The following is a 12,570-nucleotide window of genomic DNA, read 5'->3' as shown; positions in this document are numbered from 1 at the left end:
TCGCACGGCAAAAAAAAAAAATATCGTTTTTTTAGTTCTTTCGCGCGGTTAGCTTCCGGTTCGCGTACCGGGTAGCGCTCCGGGGAGCGTACTTTCTTGAAAATTAGTGAAAAAAGTTAGAGTAAAATAATAATTGTGAGTGATCAGATGTAGGGTAGCTCTGAGAAGAGCTTTTGGGTTTATGGTACATTTAGGTACTTATAAGTAGGTACCAATGCACAGTCTTAAATTCAGAATGAAAATTCTGTTGCCCTCATCTGAGAAGTGAACTCCATCTCCTCTGTAGATATCTTGCATGTAGTAACGCAAGTTATTGTTGTACAAGGAGCCCATTCCATGGTCTCTCATGTAAGCTGAAACAGATTTGTTTACATGCTTCCTCGACTTCTCAATTTGTGGACAAAATTGGTTCGACCACCTCCATTTCTGTCTTTGGCATATATTTGAATATACCAAGGCAGTCTGAGGAAAAAGTGCCATCAATTGCTCAAAGGTGTCCTTTAAAAGCATTTCCAGACCTACTCCAGTCAAAGTGCCCAAATCATTACCTCCACAGTGCACAATTAACAGGTCAGGTTTTGGCAAATGCATAAAGGTTTTCACCAATGGTATCAATTGGTGACATTTTAATCCTCTGTGGCCAAACCACTTAATTTCCACATCTTGTAAATTGAGGTTAGGTAAATTCCTGTTTTCAGCGTACCTCTGAGCCCAATAGATGTAACTATGTCCAACAATCCAGACAGAAAACATGGCGAGAGAAGGTTCTACTGCAGTCAGATGAAGTGTGGCAATGAAATGGCAGTTGAAAAAAAAAGAGTTTAAAATGAAAAAAACTGTAGAGTTTCTGTGTTAATGAAGCAGTAACAGTGATTGGTGGATTTTGATTGTTGAAAACAGAAAGTTAGGGTGCATGGATGAGTTCGTTGAAAGATGTATTTTGAGTGGCGAAGAAAAAATCATTAAATGGAAGAATGCACTGGATATGCAGGTGCACTGAGAGTTCAGAGTTCAATTGCAACATTGTTGTGTGAACTTGCAAACACCAGAGGTCGTGCAAGAGGTGGTTGCTATGCAAAAAAGCAGAGAGGGCAGAGGGGGGAAGGGTTTTGATTTGAAAAAAAGTGAGGGAAGAGTTTTGATTGGGTGACATCAGAGATATGTGTGAAGAATTACAGCATTTCTGTGCTTTTGATAGCTGCAGACTCTGGAGTGCATACCTTTTGCTCTGCTGAAGACAAATTGGTGTGTTTCTGAGACTGTTTTGAAACTCAAAGTATTTGCTAAGGTTAGAAAAGATTTCTTTAATTTAGATAGAAAATAGTGTGCTTTAAGGAGAAAATTATGAAGAAAGTTGTGTTTTTCAAATGTTGCTTTGTCTCAAGTGTTTTACAAATAGATTTTGTTTCTTTGAGAAATTGTAATTGGAGAAAATGTGAAGTATTAGTACTGACAGGGTTTTTATGTGCATAGGAGCTGTGGAGTGTTTTCAAATTATGACTTGTAAATCGTTTTTGAGGAAAAGGAATGGTTTTAATATTTATGACAAGGACATAATGGTGTATGCTTCTTTATAAGGCAATTGAGTGTCTCTGATGTTATTTTTCCCATTTTAATGTAAGACGTTTCCCTGTGGAGCAAATTGCTTGTAAATATGCTCCCACCTGTGCATGGCAAATTTAGATTTTGAATGTTTGCGTTACATAGGCATGTTAAAGGTGACTGAAACATGCTGCAAAGGCAATCAAAAAACGCTTTCATGTGTCTTAAGGACATTTTAAGTCATTTCCCCATGTGGAGTGTTTTTAAATTATGACTTGAAAATCGTTTTGGGGGAAAATGAATGCTTTTAAAATGTATGACAAGGACATAATGGTGTATGCTTCTTTATAAGGCATTTCAGTGTCTCTGATGTTATTTTTCCAATATTAAATTAAAAGACCTTTCTCCGTGGAGCAAATTCCTTGTAAATATGCTCCCACCTGAGCATGGTAAATTTAGATTTTGACTGTTTGAGTTACATAGCCATGTTAAAAGTGACCCAAAAAAGTTGCAAAGGCTTTAAAAAGACACTTTCATGTGTCTTGAGGACATTTTAAGTCATTTACCCGTGGGCAGTGTTTTCAAATTATGAGTTGAAAATCGTTTTTGAGGTAAAGGAATGTTTTCAAAATTTATGTGCGCCATATGCCCCCAAATTTCTTTTTCAGGGGTGCAGCAGGGTGTTCTTGAGACACCCCTGCACCCTCGGAAAAATTCGTAATTTGCGATGAGCTGATTGCTAATCGCAAATTGCACGTTCATTCCTATGGGCCTCCTGCTCCATGGAAATGAATGGGTAATTTGTAATTAGCAAATAGCTCATCGCAAACTAGGAATGGTAAAGAATCGCTATTTATTCCTTAAAGTTCGCTATTTAGGAAATGTAAAAAACTTTGATGATACATATGGCGGTTCATCTCTAACAAGATAAGAAGCTTAGGGATAGATTTATGATGACTGGCGTATCATCAGGTATGTGCCAGAGTCATCCTGTGCCGCTGTTCCGCCACCCATGGTGTGCTGCATTTACAATGCGGCGCATCATGGGGCAAAAACAGCATAGATGCGTGACGCATCTGTGCCGTAAAGGTGGCGCATTGCTGGAGTTGTATCGCAAGCAGCCGCGGGCCGTGGAGGAAGTTACGGTGGGGCAGGGAGGTGGGAAGGGGGATGGGCAGGGTGGAGGGACTTAAAAACTGGCATATGGATAATTGCAGGTAAGTACACAATTTAATTATTCAAACGAATTTCGTAGCGCGCACTGCATCGCAAAATGCGATGCTGTGCGCGCTACGAATTTCGTTTGAATATTTAAATTGTGTACTTACCTGCAATTATCCATATGCCAGTTTTTAGGTCCCTCCACCCTGCCCCTCCCCCTCCCCGCCTCCCTGCCCCACCGTAACTCCCTCCACGGCCCGCGGCTGATCGCAAGTGTGATGAAGCTCCAGAAAGGCTCAGGGGTGCCCCTGTCGCAGGGTTTCTGTTCTCACACAGAACTGTGCACAGAGGATTGGAACCTCGGCGAATTAGGGTGCCACAAAACTCACCTTAGTACCCAAAAACCCCTTAGCAAGCTAGCTACAGTGTCACATTGGATATAACAAACTCTCAATGTTTAGACAATCCAGAACATGAACTTACAGTACCTCAGGATACGTGGAACTCATGAACACTCGGTCGTTATATATTCATTACAAACCAGAACATGGAGTTAAGAAGAACACATGTGTATTTGAAATGTTTATTTACTAATGCCGTCTTCTCAGGCGTAGTATCTTAGATAATACAAGTACACATCTTCGTCGCCATTGTAATAATGTGAGAACGTACGTCTTTAAATGCTTTTTAGTTATCTTTATTCCGGAGCGCCGGGGCTAAGCTGTTGCTCAACGGTCGGCGCCAAGCAAACAATATGGCCGCCTTCCGCTTTCTGTTTCCCCACATCCTGTTCCTGTGCAGGAACACTAGAACGCTACCACAATTATCAGTAGCAAAATTACCAGCATAGTTACTAGTACATAAAAAGCGAATGGTGACAGTATGTTAACATGCTGTAAATGAATAAGAGTTAGCAACACTTATATCTCACCCTCCCTAATACACATATTATATTATTTGCTAAGAAGGTCTCTTTGGGTTAGTTTAGGGCGTGCCTATACTTTAGTGTCCTAGATTTGAAGGAATCACATCAGCATACACCAGCTCTCTCTTCATGTGAACCGCATCAAGTGTTGTGTATGTGTGTGTTCGGCAAAGCAATATAAAACCTGCCTCATGCCCAGAAATGGCAGAAGCTGCACTTATGTTATGACTATGAAGTCGTGGAGATCAGACCTCATAACAATTCTGTATCGTGTTGTTCTTGAAACTTCAGCACTCGCTGTACAGATATAGTTTAACAAGCAAAGCAGATAGTAGAGCAATAACATATTATTCTCATGTAAACCATGATGAACTACTAGGTTGAAAGCTAAAGCAACAACTAAGTGTCGTGTGCAGAAGTTGCAAAAAAGGAAAAATGGCGTTTAAACCGGTAATGAGCCCATGCTAACTTAACACGGTGTAAAGATATCCAGGATCTACATGACACCCCTCCATGATCCGGAAACGAACAAAATAAGGTAATAGAAGTGCCATCTGATGAGAGCAGATTGCAACTTTATATGTGCACGGTCCGCAAGGTAAAACATTAAAAACTAGCAAAATTTAATGCTAAGAAAAAATAAAACAGTCAACTAGTTTATCGAGGCTTAAGCCAATAGGCAAGCTAAATAATAAAAACTTGACAAATAAGTCAATGAATTGTCAATGAAATGCTAGTACTCAGCATATCAAACATGAAAAAGGTCTATGACATAATTGTGTATGCAAAATAAGCTGCAACAGCCTCCAATAGGAAGTCACCGTCTTCATTCGAAAAGAGTTCAGCCATCCAATTTAAAAGCGGAAAAGAACATACGTGCTCTCCCAGCACTGGATCCTCTATCACCATCAGAGGACAGCTCGGTGGGTTTTCAAGAAAGCTGTGTTCCAAGAAAGACTGTGTTGCCGCCAGTAAATTCCAGGGACCAATTAGTCCATGCATCAATGCCACAGCCATAATCCTTTCGCCAGGACAAACCAACTCGTGAGTAATGATAGGACTCATCAGCTGATTAAAGTCGACGTCAGGAGAAACCGGTCCGCAGAGACACAAATCAATGGCCCAATCGAAATCACAGGTCAGGCAGTGAAATACAGGCTGGACACAGGTGAAGTAGGAGAATCGAAAAGATAATCCATATGCCGTGCTTAATATCGCCAACGGCATTGTGCCATAATATTCAAGCATGCGATTGCAGAACAGCGTTAGCAGCTGCAGGGCGGGACCTTGCACAGGAGGGACATCCATATTTAAAAATGTAAAATAGCACAAGAGCGTCCGGTGCTAATGCAAGTAAAACTGGGAATCCACCAAACAAAGTGGAAAAAATAGAATGAAAGAAAGCAGGGATGACTCCAAAGATTTTCTCAAATGAAGTCACGAGACCACTGCTAACAACTTTAAAAAAATGCGCCAGGCCCTTTGTGGAGGACGCGTTAAAGATAGTCCGAACCATCTCGCTGAAATGCAAAGGCGAATCAGTATTTAAAAGGGTCTGCACCTCTGTACGGGTGTTCGCTATGTGAAGCACGAAAGTTTCACGGGCCGAACTCAAGGCCACCTCTCTCTGAGACAAAAGAGCCCTTATTCTTGCCATGCCGTTGAAATCTGCTCCCAAGGTTGGTATTTGTGGCCAGATTGAAAACTCCCTATGTTCATGTGTGGGAGGAAATAGAACATTTCTGCAGCAAATAACCCGTTCACTTACTGTTACGATAAAAGGAATACTTTTAATTAACCCAGAACAATCTTCATTATTGAGCATCAAATAACTACCATTTTCCAACAACTTGAACGTGGGGATGATAGCAGGAACTGGCGTGCCTTGCAACACGCAAGCCATATTTGGTCGGTCTTTGTTGCATGAACCGTGTAACTGTATGTGCCTACACATTAGTGAATGATCTGGCGTCTCAGTGCATTCCTCTCCATTCAGATAAAGTTCTTGATCATCTTTGAAACATCTGTATGTGTATGGAAGCGACCAGACCTCATGAAGAAAACCACTACCTAAAGGTTCATAACGACATATTGGTATATATTTCATACAATTTGAAAACTTATATAAAGCAAAAGGCAGCGTTATTAAACCGTGGATAAGGCACGTTGCCAAAGCAGCCAACCTTTTGGATTTATACTGGAAATGTTAAAGGAAGAATTACGGAGTAGGGCCTGTAAATCACTAATGGACAACCTAGTAAAATGACTCCAACCATCATATTCCTCTAACTCCGGGATAGTAGGGGTGTTTAATTTTTTTAGAAGTAGCCAATCCAAAGCATTTGGTCTGGGAAATTGTTTCATTCACAAACAACATATGATTTGGGATGAGACATGCACGGTGCAAAGCCTCAGTGCCTTGTACCTGCCAGGTTCGTGAACCCCAAACTGATGTAGATCCTGGATATCTTTACACTGTGTTAAGTTAGCATGGGCTCATTACCGGTTTAAATGCCATTTTTCCTTTTTTGCAACTTCTGCACACGACACTTAGTTGTTGCTTTAGCTTTCAGCCTACCTGCGTCAAGATCTATGCCTGCTTCAAGCAGGCGCAGGGTTTTGACGCAGCTTTGTCCTATCTGATTGTAAATGCGGCACACCATGGGTGGCAGAGCAGCGGTGCACGTTAACTGGTGCATCCCTGGGGATGTGCTAGTTAACATAAATCTGCCCCTTTACATTTAATTATGTGCAGGGGACACAGAGTCGGTGAGGTTTATCCAAGGTAAAGAAGAGATGAGTCCTGTTCACTGAAAAAGTGGACATAGGCTTCACCTCCTCACAGCCGCGGGCCGTGGAGGGAGTTACGGTGGGGCAGGGAGGCGGGGAGGGGGAGGGGCAGGGTGGAGGGACCTAAAAACTGGCATATGGATAATTGCAGGTAAGTACACAATTTAATTATTCAAACGAAATTCGTAGCGCGCACAGCATCGCATTTTGCGATGCAGTGCGCGCTACGAAATTCGTTTGAATAATTAAATTGTGTACTTACCTGCAATTATCCATATGCCAGTTTTAGGTCCCTCCACCCTGCCCCTCCCCCTTCCCGCCTCCCTGCCCCACTGTAACTTCCTCCACGGCCCGCGGCTGCCTCCTCAGCATCGCTGGACATGGTTAAATAATAGCTGCAAAATGTTACTCTTGTTAAACAATTTTACTATTATAATCTCTGAGATTTGTCTCTTACTCTGCAACATCTCATTGTTGTTATCTTTCTGTAAAGATAAAGACAACATCAACATGAGCGACAATCAGCAATCAGTTGATTTCGACCTCATCATTGAACTCGTAATTGAAACATCAGTGGATGTTGATCCTTTGGATGATTTAAATCCTGAGGATGAAGAAGAACGTGATGAGGATGCAGATTTGTCAGAATTGTATGACATAGGATGGGAAGCTGACGTGCTTGAGCCTATGGAACTATAAACATTTATTTTATAAATTTATAATAAATAAAAAGTAAAAATGTAAACCGTTTAATTTAAAAATAAAGACACCTTCAAAAACAGGTTATGTGTAGTGTCTTCAATAAAATATTAAAATATGCTCATAAAATTAGATCAGATTCACATATAAAACAGCACAGGTAAAATGAATATAAATTCCATTTCTTTTCTGCTATTTCTGTATTCTAAATTTGCCATGCACAAAAAAATCTTCTATGTAAAAATGTTAAGTAGTGTGTTAAGTTTTTGATGACTGTTATTGATTTACTGTTGGGTAATAGTCGTTAATAACATTTTTTATTATATTTTACCACAGATTCAACTGCAGATCATTTCAAGATTTCAGCATGCCAACCAAAGAAAGAGTGAGAAAGGCTGCAAAACGTCAAAGACAGCAGGTGAATGAAAAAAAGCAGCAGTCCTCTAACAAAAAGATTTGTCAAGTCACCAAGAAAGCACCGGGTAAGAGTACAAAAACATTCATAAGAAATATCTGTAGTAAAAAAAATATTACTACAGAAAATGTTTCAGTCCAGAAAAGGAGAAGCAATTCAAACGGAAAGGAAAGGCCAATGAAAAATGTTACTGCTAGAGTAAGAGATAACTCTATGCATGAAAGTAGAAGGAAACAACAGTTTAGGGACATTCGTAAACGAATGTTCCGCAACAGGATAATTGGCAATTTGTTAAAAAATATTAAGAAAGGTCAACAGAAAGTGGTTTTTTATAAGAGAAAAAAAATAGTTGAGAAAGTTATTGATCAGGCATTTGAAATTAAACGTAAGTTATTTATTTTGACAATCAATAGAATTAGGAAGCTAAACAAGGCAATTTATGATTTCAAAAGAAATAGTAGATGGAAGAGAATAGTTAATCGTAGTAATTTTTGTGAAGTTTTTTCTGGAGAATGGATGCATAGTTCAAGCTCTGAGGCATTTTTTAATGAGGAGAGTTATTTCCAGGATAATGATTTGGTGCATGCAGTTGACACCAGTGGTCGAGCTTATGAAGTGAAAGATGGTTGTCCAGTTGAAAAAGAAAAACTTGTGACAACAGAGATAGAAGAGGTGTTAGGTAATGAGGTTTTAGAGAGACGTCCTAAGGGTCCTGTGTACATCTGGAAGTGTAGTAGTATTTGCAGTGTACGACAGGATTCCATCAATTTGCTTTGTGATTTTATACGGTCATTTAATAAGAAAAGTTTGAAGCAGAAAATGAAGTTGTTGCAAGAATTAGATCCTTGCAGAGTGAGAGAAGTGATAGGTTTGCATGGTCATTCACTGGCTTGTCTTTCCAGGAGAGTATGCCAGAGTGTTTTTCATCATTTCAGGATGCTAGCAGTGCATCATAATAAAGTGAGGAAATTAGTTAGAATGTTGTATTATGCTAAGAGTCCAGCAATTATGCTTAAACAATTATGCGCTGCTCTTTTGCATGGTTCTGGAATAGATGTGAAGAATATATGTGAAGAAATTGAGTTTTGTTACTTTGGAAGTAAAGAGGAGAATGTTGAAATTGACCAAGAAGAAGAGGGTAATGTGGAAGATAGTGTACAGGTTTCCAGTACAGATAATTTCCAGAGGGAAATTGCGACGTTTGAGGTGAAATCAAGTGAGAGGCCAAATTTCACTTGTGTGTGTTGTCGACGCACTTATTATAAGAATCAGACTAAGTTAGTGGATTTATATGCAAAAAGTGAAAGGGAAAATAATAGTGAATGGAAGGATTTTACAACATACTTGATGGTAGAAAATTGTTTTGATTTGGGATTGGATCAACGTGTGTGTACTTATTGTTGTAACAAATTAAATCAAAACCAGATGCCTGCTAGAGCAGTTCATAATAATCTGGAATTGGTTGAGATTCCTTCTGAATTGAAGGATTTAAATACTTATGAATCTATTTTGATTCAAAGTATCCATCCCTTTCAGGCTATTGTAAGAATGGAGCCAAAGACAGGGAAATTGCCTCCATCAGATTTACAGAGAGGATTAAAGGGAAGAGTAGTTTATTTGCCTCTAGATTTCAAGAAAAACATTAACACAATTGGAGTAGAAAAAGTGGAAGAGGAACCTCTGGTTATCTTAGTTAATGGGGTTCCGACAAAGAATAAGAAAATATGGCAAGATTTAGTAGATGTTAGGAAAGTCAAAAGGGCAACATTGTATTTGAAAAAAAATAATAAATACTATAAAAATGTATATGTTGCAGAAGAGGAAGTAAGTGAGGAAGAGGATAGCGATTTGTGTGCTGGTCAAATTGAGAAAGTAGAACCCTGTACTAGTGAAGAAATATATGAACATTATAGTGTTCATCCTTTGCATTCCAAGGAAGTCATGGGGAATGCTATTGAGTTGTTTCAAATGAAACAAGCGAAAGGGAGTCCCATTAGTGTTTGGGAGGAAAGTTTGGAAGCTCGGTGTTTCCCACAGCTTTTTCCAACAGGTCAGGGAGGAAGATATGATGAGCGACCTCATCAAATTCCTGCTTCTGAATACCGGACTTTGCGATTGTATGCAGGAGATGCTAGGTTTCGACAACGCATTCCTTATTTGTTTCATCTCCTGTTTGAAAGCGATCTGTCTGGACTGTCATATGCAGTGAACCACATCTTGAAAAGTGGTATACACATGCAAAACATCTCGGCAAGTGACTTTATGGAAAAGTCAATGTCCAAGACAGTATTTTGGATTCTCACCTGATTAATCTCATGGCGTGTCAGCGTGGTACTAATGAGTACTGGTACCATTGTCATGGTGATTTAAAATGTATGCTGAGGAACTTAGGAACTCCCACATGGTTCCTCACTCTGAGCTGTGCTGAGTATGGCTGGGAAGACTTACTTGAATTTCTACGAGAGGCAAATGCTAACGTAGAAAACATCAATCAATCAATCAATCAGTGACACTTATAAAGCGCGCTACCTACCCGAAGGGTCTCAAGGCGCGGGGGGGGGGGGGCGCTACTGCTCGAATAGCCAGGTCTTCAGCTTCTTCCTGAAGGAGAGGTGGTCTTGGGTCAGGCGCAGGTCGGTCGGGAGGGAGTTCCAGGTCTTGGCGGCCAGGTAGGAGAAGGACCTTCCTCCTGATGTCGCTCTTCGGATGCGGGGGACGGCGGCGAGGGCGTGGTTGGCTGATCGGAGGTGGCGTTTGGGAGCGTAGAAGTTGACTCGGCTGTTGAGGTAGCTCGGGCCTTGGTCGTGTAGGGCTTTGTGTGCGTGGGTGAGGAGGCGGAACGTGATTCTTTTGTTGACGGGGAGCCAGTGAAGGTCTCTCAGATGTCCGGAGATGTGGCTGGTTCGTGGGAGGTCGAGGATGAGTCTGGCTGAGGCGTTCTGGATCCGCTGGAGTCTCTTCTGGAGCTTGGCGGTGGTCCCGGCGTAGAGGGCGTTGCCGTAGTCCAGCCGGCTGGTGACGAGGGCCTGGGTGACGGTCTTCCTGGTCTCGGTGGGGATCCACCAGAAGATCTTCCGTAGCATGCGTAGGATGTTGAAGCACGCCGAGGAGACGTTGTTGACTTGCCTGGTCATGGAGAGGGAGGAGTCCAGGATGAAGCCCAGGTTGCGTGCGTGGTCCGTCGGTTTGGGTGCGGTGCCCAGGGCGGGGGGCCACCAGGAGTCGTCCCAGGCGGAGGGCGAGGAGCCCAGGATGAGGACCTCCGTCTTGTCCGAGTTCATCGAATGTCATCGAATTCAAGACACCCGCAGAACTGTGCTCTTTGGATCCAGTCAATGTATGTAGGTACTTCAATCATAGATTTGAAGGTATGATGTCTTTCATCATGAATAAGAAGAATCCACCTCTTGGAGAGGTGTTGGATTTCTTCTGGAGAAAGGAGTACCAAGCAAGAGGTGCTCCTCATATACATATGTTGCTGTGGATCAAGGATGCACCTAAATTTGGAACGGATCCAGAAGACTCAGTGATGAGTTTCATAGAACAGTATTCTACGTGTGCTGTTCCAAACGCAAAGGAGAAAAAAAGCCTAAGAGAAAAAGTTCTACGTTTCCAAAGCCATCGATGTGGAAAGTACTGTCGTCGTAAATTCCGAAACAAAGACAAGTTCTACACCAAATGTCGTTTCGGCTTTCCACGACCGGTGATTTCTAAAGGAAGAGTGAACAGTTTGATGTCTTCGCTGCGACATAATGTGATGAAGAAATCACCTAAAAACACATACAATTTGAAGAGGAACGAAGAGTCTAAGTACATCAACGACTACAACCCGGTGATTTTGTCCATGTGGAATGCTAACATGGATATACAGTTTGTGGCTGATAACTGTATGGCTGTGGCTCGGTATGTGACATCTTACATCACCAAAAAAGAGAAGACAGAATTGAAGGATATGTGGGAGGACATTTCCCATGAAAAGAGCCTCAGCAAGAAGTTGTACAGTTTCAGTCTGAAGATGTTGTCGCATCGAGAAATCGGAGCTTACGAATGTTCTGACCGGTTGTCTTCAGCAAGTCTCTATGCCAAGTGCAGGAGTATCGTTTGGGCGAGTCTTGGTCTTGCTGCAACGCGTAATCGAGTTCTCAAACCTGTGCGGGAAATTGAGTATTTGGCGGAAAAGGAGCCAAACAGTACCGACATTTTGAAGACCAACATGTTGGATACATATTATCCAAATCGAAGCAGTCACCTCGAGAATGTTTGTCTGTATGAGGTTGTGCAAAATTACAAATTCAAGAGGAACATCAAAGAAGATACTGAGAAAGGAGTGTATGCTGTAATAGGAAGTGAGGGATGTCTGGTGAAGCAAAGAAAATGCCACTTGGTAAACCATCGAAAATTGAGTGGCGAATCTCCTGAAAAAAAGGAGTTTTTCTATTTAGCACTTTTGCAACTTTTTAAGCCTTGGCGTGCAGAAGAGGAACTGCTTGGAGATTTCCTCTGTTATGAAGACTCTTTGAATGCTGCCAAGGAGACCATAGAATGTCCTGCTTTTCCCAAATATGTAGAAATTTTGAATGTGGAAATCGAGCAGGAAGCAACGATTGCAGCGTAGATTGCCAGAGACAGTTCTCAGGACAGTCAGAGTTCTGCTTCATTGAGTCAGGATCCACTAGGAGGACCTGTTATCGAAAATGAAGCTGCCACTGCTATGAATGAAGTGGAAAGAGCAATGGCACATGCTCAGGAGGATGCGGTTAACTTAGAAGAGTTGGAAAGACAACTCAACGTTGAGCAGAGGAAAATATATGATGAAGTTACCATGCAAATTGATCATGGATTAAGTCATGACAAGAAAGAGTGCTCATGTACGTCGTTGAAGCATGTTCGACTGTACGTGAGTGGAGAAGCGGGAACTGGAAAAAGTTTCCTTATTAAAGCAATTTCATGTTATTTGCAGGAAAGGACAGAGTCATCGCTGTCTTGTGTTGTCACCGCTCCAACTGGACTGGCAGCACATAACATGAAAGGGATTACT

Source organism: Lissotriton helveticus, chromosome 11 (genome assembly GCF_964261635.1).
Source record: "Lissotriton helveticus chromosome 11, aLisHel1.1, whole genome shotgun sequence".
Classification (NCBI taxonomy): Eukaryota; Metazoa; Chordata; class Amphibia; order Caudata; family Salamandridae; genus Lissotriton; species Lissotriton helveticus.
Note: the sequence above shows the minus strand (reverse complement) of the source record.